This window comes from Zingiber officinale, chromosome 6B, assembly GCF_018446385.1.
Source record: "Zingiber officinale cultivar Zhangliang chromosome 6B, Zo_v1.1, whole genome shotgun sequence".
Lineage (NCBI taxonomy): Eukaryota > Viridiplantae > Streptophyta > Magnoliopsida > Zingiberales > Zingiberaceae > Zingiber > Zingiber officinale.
This window is the reverse complement of record NC_055996.1, coordinates 52,148,508-52,156,233: the sequence shown is the minus strand read 5'-3', so window position 1 is coordinate 52,156,233 and position 7,726 is coordinate 52,148,508. Positions and strand designations below refer to the sequence as shown.

At 36.3% G+C, this 7,726-nt stretch overlaps 1 pseudogene; it reads left to right on the top strand.

Moving 5' to 3' along the window:
• Positions 1–5,873: 5,873 nt before the first annotated feature.
• Positions 5,874–6,320, top strand: LOC121990971 (annotated as a pseudogene).
• Positions 6,321–7,726: the final 1,406 nt, after the last annotated feature.

Below are 7,726 nucleotides of genomic sequence, written 5' to 3'. Positions count from 1 at the left end.
CAAATGTGTGGTTCTGCATACGTCCACACTATCGTGGCATACAAAATTCACGGTGTTTGAGGTAATTTTATTTGTCATAAAGATTTATTGACAAGATAATTAATGAGTAAAACCCCCCTCTTACAAATGTTCGAATTTATATACGTCCACACTATCGTGACATGCAAAATTCCCGGTGTTTGAGGTGTTGGTGAATTTAAATAATATTGTTTGAGGAATCAATGTTATTTTAAATTCAAAGTTTTGACCAAAATATTTGATCAAAGATAGACCAACTATTAATTTTATTTGTCATGAAGTAAGGATGACAAGATAATAAAATTAATGGACAAAATCTCTTTTTGTATACGTCCACACTATCGTGTCATACAAAATTCACGAGGATTTTAAAGTGTTGGTCTTGACCAAATATTTTTTGTGATTCTTAGGATTTCAAATGTTAGTTAATCCCCTAGTTGTTATACTATAGAATAGACTTAGTAGTCCCAATTGTAATGATTGGAAAACTTGGACATTAAGGTAGACTGTCCTCACAGAACTGAGAACAATAACGGTGTATTTTATTAGTTGTTGAAACATATTTAGTGGTGGTATCTACCAGTACCTGGTGTGTAGATACAGGAACCACTGATTATGTCTGTAATTCATTGCAGGGGTTCCAGGAAATCCGACAACTATATAAATCACCGTTCACATGGGAACTGCTGTAAAAGTAGCAGCTGTTGCAGTGGGAGGTGTTTATCCTTTGATAGGAATAAAATATGGATTATTAGAAATTATCTTTACGTACTATGTTTAGAAAGAACCTGATTTCAGTTTCTAAACTATTAAAGAATAGATATTCTGTCTATTTTGATAACAAACTTGTTATCAAGAAAAATAGGGAAGTTATCTATTCTGGTACGTTGGTTGACAATTTATAATCCAATAACTCCCACGATGCAATTAATGGAAATTAATAACACATTTTCTATCTTTAAGAGAAAGTAACCTTCGGAAATGAACCAATCATATTTTTGGCATCCAAGGCTAGGTTATATTAACTTGAGTAGGATTCAAAGGATAATAACCAATGAACTCTTGGGTTTATTGGTAGTGGAAATCTTTCCAACCTGCGAGGCTTACTTGGAAGGAAAAATAACCAAGAAGCTTTTAAAGGGGTATAGAGCCAAAGATATGTTGGAATTGGTTCATTCTGATTTGTGTAGACCTTTGACTATCTAGGCAAGAGGTTGTTTCGAATATTTCGTCTCTTTTATAGACGACTATTCGAGATAAGGATATATTTACTTGACTCGCCACAAGTCTAAGTGCTTTGATTAGTTCAAAGAATACTAGGCTGATGTGGAGTAACGTCAAAGAAAAAGTATCAAGATACTACGGTGAAATCGTAGTAACAAGTACCTCTTAGGAGAGTTTAGGAGTCACTTATCAGAAGTCGGGATTCAATCCCAACTAACTGCACCTGGTACACCCCAACAGAATGGTGTAATAGAAAGAAGGTATAAGGCTCTTATAGAATAATTAGATTGATGATGAGTTATTCAGAAAATTACCAAATTCGTTCTAAGGATATACACTGGAAACGGAATTGAACATAGTACCTTCTAAGTCAGAACTCTCTACTCCCATAAGATTACAGATTGAGTGTAAGCCTAGTCTGAAGCATATTCGGATTTGGGTGGTCTAGCACATGAGAGACACTGATAAGTTGGACATGAGTTCACTTGTTTGTGAGTTATCCTAGAAAAATGAAAAGAGGTTTATAGTCCTTAAAATCGGAAAGTCATTGTTGGCACCAATGCCCGATTTTAGAAAAGGACTATACTATGAACCACAAGGCCATGAGTAAAAATTGTTCTTAAGGAAATTAAAGGACACGTCTAATCTAGTACCAACTGTACAAGATGAAATATCACATGAAACTGCAACACGTATCACAAATGATACACAATTGCAGAAAGTGCCTCGTCATAGTGGGAGGGTTGTTAGGCAACCTAAAAGATTCATGCTTTGGGAAAGTCTTTGGACTTGATCCCTGGTGGACATGAACCTGATCCCCGGTATGACGAAGCACTCCAAGATAAAGATGAAGTATCTTTGCAAAGAGCAATAAATACAGAATTAGAATATATGTATTCTAATAGATTCTGGGAGCTTATAGAATCACCAAATGGTGTAAAAGTTATTGGGTGAAAATAAGTCTACAATAGAAAAAAGGGATAGATGGGAAAGTGGAAACTTTCAAAGCAAGGCTTGTTGAAGAAGGGAAACCTTTTAACGATAGCCATGCTTAAGTCTATCCGGATTCTTTTATCTATTGCTGCTCATATAGACTATGAGATTAGGCAAATGGATGTCAAGACAGCTTTCCTTCATGGAAGTCTTGAAGAATGCATCCATATAAAGCAACCAGAGAGGTTCATTGCAAAGGGCAAAGAGCATCGAGTATGTAAGCTCAATCAGTCTACGGACTGAAGTTAAGCTTCAAGGTCTTGGAACATCCGGTTGTAATCTAGTCTTATGGATTTAGTGTTCGGATAAATCTTGTGTATACAAGAAGTGTGATGAAAGCGTGGTGGTATTTCTTGTACTATACATAGATGATATTTTTGGTAGTTGGAAACAATATCAAAGTGTTGTGGGAAGTAAGGGTATGGTTGTCCAAACAATTCAATATGAAGGACTTGGGAGAGTGCGCACATATTCTCGGGATCAAAAGGATCACAAGAAAAGAATGTTGTGCTTATCCCAAGCTTCATACTATCCTAGCTCGTCTAAGCATGCAAGACTCCATAAAAGGTTTTTTCTACCTTTTGGACATGGAGAAACTTTATCTAAAGAGATATCTCAAAAGACATCAAAGCAGATAAAGGACATGGAAGTAAGTTCCTTATGCTTCGGCTGTTGGAAAGCCTAATGTATGCTATGCACGAGATTGGATATCTGTTTTGCCCAGTGCATAGTTAGCAGATATCGAAGTAACCCAGGACCGGGACACTAGGCTGCCATAAAGTATATGCTGCCGTAAAGTATATGCTAATTTACAAGGTAGATAATTTGATCCCTGTGGGTTACATGGATTTTGACTTCCAATCAGATAAGGGACGATAGTAAGTCAACATCGGGGTTTTTATGTTTACTTTAGGAGGTAAAATCATAACTATGGAGGAGTGTTAAGCATAGGTGCTTTTCAGACTCCACTATGAAAGTTGAGTATGTGGCAGCCTCAGAGACAGCCATAGAAGTTGAATGACTCAGTAACCTCAAGATGGACTTAGATATGATTTCTGGTTTGTCTAAAGATTATTACAATTTATTGTAATAATATTGGCACAGTAACAAACTTGAAGAAACCATGAGTCCATAAGGCAAGTAAACGCAATAGAGCGCAAGTACCACCCAATACGAGAAATCGTATAAACGAGGAGAAGTTGTTGCCGCCTAGATTGCATCAGGTGATGACCTATAGATCCTTTCACTAAGGTCCTTAAGGCAAGAGCTTTTGATGGGCATATTGAAGGGTTGTGAATCAGATGTATGGTAGCATGTATGGCAGCATAGTCTTTTAGTATAAGTGGGAGATTGTTGGAGTGTATACTAAAAGCCTAGCTTTTGTATAAACATTTATAAGAATCACATTGGTCAGGTGTCTACATTTATATATACCAAATGTAGATGTTCAATTAATTTATATTATAGATAACATAGTGTGTGGTGTCACACACAGAAGATTGTGTTATCGGTTCTTTATAAATTATAAACAGTAGCTCACGACTAAGATGGAAAGAAACAAACCATTGGAATAGTCGTAGTGTAATTAGGCATTAGTTTATCTTGACTAATAAATTACACTAGTACACTTTAAGTGTATTGAGCAGGACCATTTAAGGTAAGTTCTTTTTATACTGATTTAATAAAGAACTAGACCTTAGTTATTATGGAAGTGTGTGCTCTTAATCCTAATATAATAACAAGCACATATATTTAATATTTATTTCTTTGACTTATCAAAGGGTGAGATTTAGTTCGATAAATCAAAATGCCCGATAAGTTGGGAAATGATGTTAATTATAGTGTGACTTGTTGATTATAGAAGGAAACTGTGTCCTAGTAATCTAGGTTGATAATGTCCCCAAGAGGAGCTCATAAAGATTGTCATGTTAAACCCTGCAGGTGGACATAGTCCGACATGACGATAAAATTTAGTAGTATTACTCTTGGACTTAGAGATTAATTAAATAAGTTGTCAGTAACTCACTTAATTAGTGGACATTCGACATCTTAAACACAGGGAGACTAACACACTCATAATAAGAAGGAACCCAAAAATGTAATTTGGGATTGGTGCGGTAGTTCAATAATAATTCTTTAGTGGTATGAATTATTATTGATGAAGCTAAGTTGTGTGTTTGGGGCGAACACGGGAAGCTTAATTTCATCGGGAGACCAAAACCAATTCTTCCTCTCGGTCCCTATCGTAGCCTCTTGTATATAGAGATTTATATCCACCACATGCCCACCTTCTTATCCACTTTTGGTGGCAGTCCAAGCTAGCTTGGAACCCAAGCTAGGGCCGGCCAAGACCCAAAGGTTGAGCCAAGTTGGTGGTTGGCCAATGCTTGGAGTCTAAGCATGATGTGGCCGGCCACATCATATTAAAAAGGATTTTATTTATAAATTTTTTCTTATGTGGATTCCATGGTTTTAAAAGAGAGTTTAAAATTTAAATATTTCCTTTTATAGCTTTTTACAAAAGATTAAAAAAAGATTTGAAATCTTTCCTTATTTGTAGATTGAAAGGTAGATTTTAATTTTGAGAAAACTTTCCTTTTTTTAACTATGTTCATGATTTAAAAGAGAGTTTAAAAAATTAAATATTTCTTTTATAAGTTTCTACAAAAGATTAAGAAAAGATTTGATATCTTTCCTTATTTGTAGATTGAAAGGAGATTTTAATTTTTAGAGATAACTTTTCTTTTTAGAGATCATCCACATGTTTAAAAGAAAGATTTTAATTTATAAAATTTCCTTTTTAAAATCTACCATGAAAGGAAAAATTATTGGAGAAATTTTTTATAAATTTCCGGAGACAAATTAGGAAGTTTTAATTCTTGTGTTAATTAAAACTCTCCTTGTTTTGTTTTTAATAGTGGCCGACCATTACAAATTGAGAAGAGAAAATTGTTTTTAATTAAATAAATTTTCCTTTTCATGCCATAAGAATTAAGGAAGTTTTTATTTAAATTTCCTTATTTGCCGAGACCAAGGATTATAAAAGAGGGGGGTAGAGGTGCCTTCATGGCTAACGATTCTATTCTTTTTCTCTCCCTCTTTTCCTTGGTGTGGCCGGCCATAGAAGTTCTCTCTTCTTCCTTTTCTTTCTTCTTCATTGGCCGAACCTCATCATCTCATGGAGCTTGAAGGTGGCCGAATTCTAGTATGGAGAAGAAGGTGAGAAAGGAAGCATCCCTTGGAGCTTGGTGGTGGTGGCCGAACCACATCTATTCATGGAATATTTGTGGTGGCCGAATCATGCTTGGAGAAGAAGTTGGCTTAGGTGGATCCTCATCTCGGTAGATCGTTGCCCACACAACGTCCGAGATAAGAAGAGGAATATGGTAGAAGATCAAGAGGTTATTAAAGTTTACAAAGGAAGGTATAATTAGTAATTAATTTCCGCATCATACTAGTTGTATTTCTTTTGTATGAATTCTAAATACAAGAGGCAATTAGATCTAGTTTTTCGAAATAGTTTGTCGAGTCTGTGTTTTCTTCTTTTTCGAATTTGTGATTCGATTGTTCTTTTTGGTTAACCTAGAGTTATTTAAGGAAATAAATATTAGCTTTCCTTAAAAGGCTTTGCCTAGGCGATGACGTTCGAGTTCATCATCAACAACGGCGGCCTCGCCACCGAGACCAAGTACCCTTACCAGGCCACCGACGAAACCTGCAGCAAGCAGAAATCCTCCCCCTCCGCCGCCGCCATCAGTGGGTACGAGGACGTGCCTGCTGACGATGAGGCGGCGCTCCGCTAGGTCGTGGCCCACCAGCCGGTGTCGGTGGCGATAGTGGCCAGTGGATCGGCCTTCCAGTTCTACAACGGCGGCGTCTTCACGGGGGAATGCGGAACTGATCTCGACCACGGCGTCACAGCGGTGGGCTACGGCGCGACGAGTGATGGCAGCAAGTACTGGCTGGTGAAGAATTCTTGGGGTGCCGATTGGGGGGAGAACGGCTACATAAGGATGGAAAGGGACGTGGATGCTAAGGAAGGGTTGTGTGGTATCGCCATGCAAGCTTCCTACCCAACTGCTTGAATTCATTTGTCTATATATATATATATATATATATATCTGCATGTGTGCATCGCTTCTCCATATATGCCTTGCGTTCAAAGACCCTTTCGTCATCTACTATGTGATGTATAGGTTTGTCCAGAGAGACATATGTGCTTGTAAATGTATGCGCATGTGTAGCAAGATCTGAACATGTACCGCATACTGTATGTTCCATTCGCATGCATTGTCTAATCCAAAATTTTCTAAGTGTTAATGCTGCCTAAGCTAAGGTTTCTATGGTTCTTTTTGTTTTATAGATAGGATAAGTTGTGTTGGGGTTTGTAGGGCCGTAGATGAGCTAAGTCAATTTAAACTTTATGGTGTTCATACTTTTTGATAAGATTATCTAGCCGAGTCTAGCCAAGTCTTAAATGAATCAAGCAGTTAAAATAATTGTTCAAGTTTGTCTTAATTTTTTTACTTGAGCTTGTTTCGCTTAAATGTTATTGAACTTTCAATTTAAGTTTATTTGATTATTTGAAACTTTTACATTTTAAACTTATTTGGTTAGTTATTGAACTTGATAACATAAACATGTTTGATCATTTTAAATTTATTTATTTATTTAATATGTTGATAAGAGTTTTATTCATGAATATTGTTCATGAACATTATTCACGAATATTTTTCACAAATATTTACGAGTTGATTACATATGTGCTCAAGTTTGCTAGTTTAATTTAATGAGTTGTTCATTTTTAGTCATTTAATTTATTTTATGTATATTGAATGAATATAAATAAATACTTTCAAATTGAATGACAAGTTTATTCACGTATGTTCGATTCATTTACCGTCTTAATGGTTTTTGCTATATCATAATAGCCACATAGACTAGGGTTTTTAATTTTGTGATCAGATATGTTTACATGAACCTTCCTAATTAAAACGATTATTTCTGAGACATGTTGAGCTTTCAGATCATCCAACTCCTCAATTTTTTGCTTTGAATCCAAATAAGCTGTCCCTCAAAGTCACTTCCGATCGAACTTGAGACTGAGTTGCTAGTAGACATACCTCTAGCTCTCTTTAATGCAAATGATGTAGATCTAAGGCTTGCATAGCCTCAGCCAAAGACTTTTCTTCTCCGATAATAGTTGATCCTAGAGAGGAAGATCCGAAGCCATAACTCTCAATAATATCTCTAGAGGAAAGTGAAGCAAGAGAGAGTAAAGGTTGATGTTGCAGAAGTTAGGATCACACCTCTATTTAACTTGGTTACAAGATATGTGCTAGAGGTGTCGTGAGATCACTATAGAGGGTGTCACGGGATCACTACAATAAATATCAAAAGGGCAAAAATAGACTTAGGTCTAGTCAGTCGGCTATACCTCCTTCGACTATACTTGAGTGGGTGGCTAGTGATACGAGTTATGATAGATCGG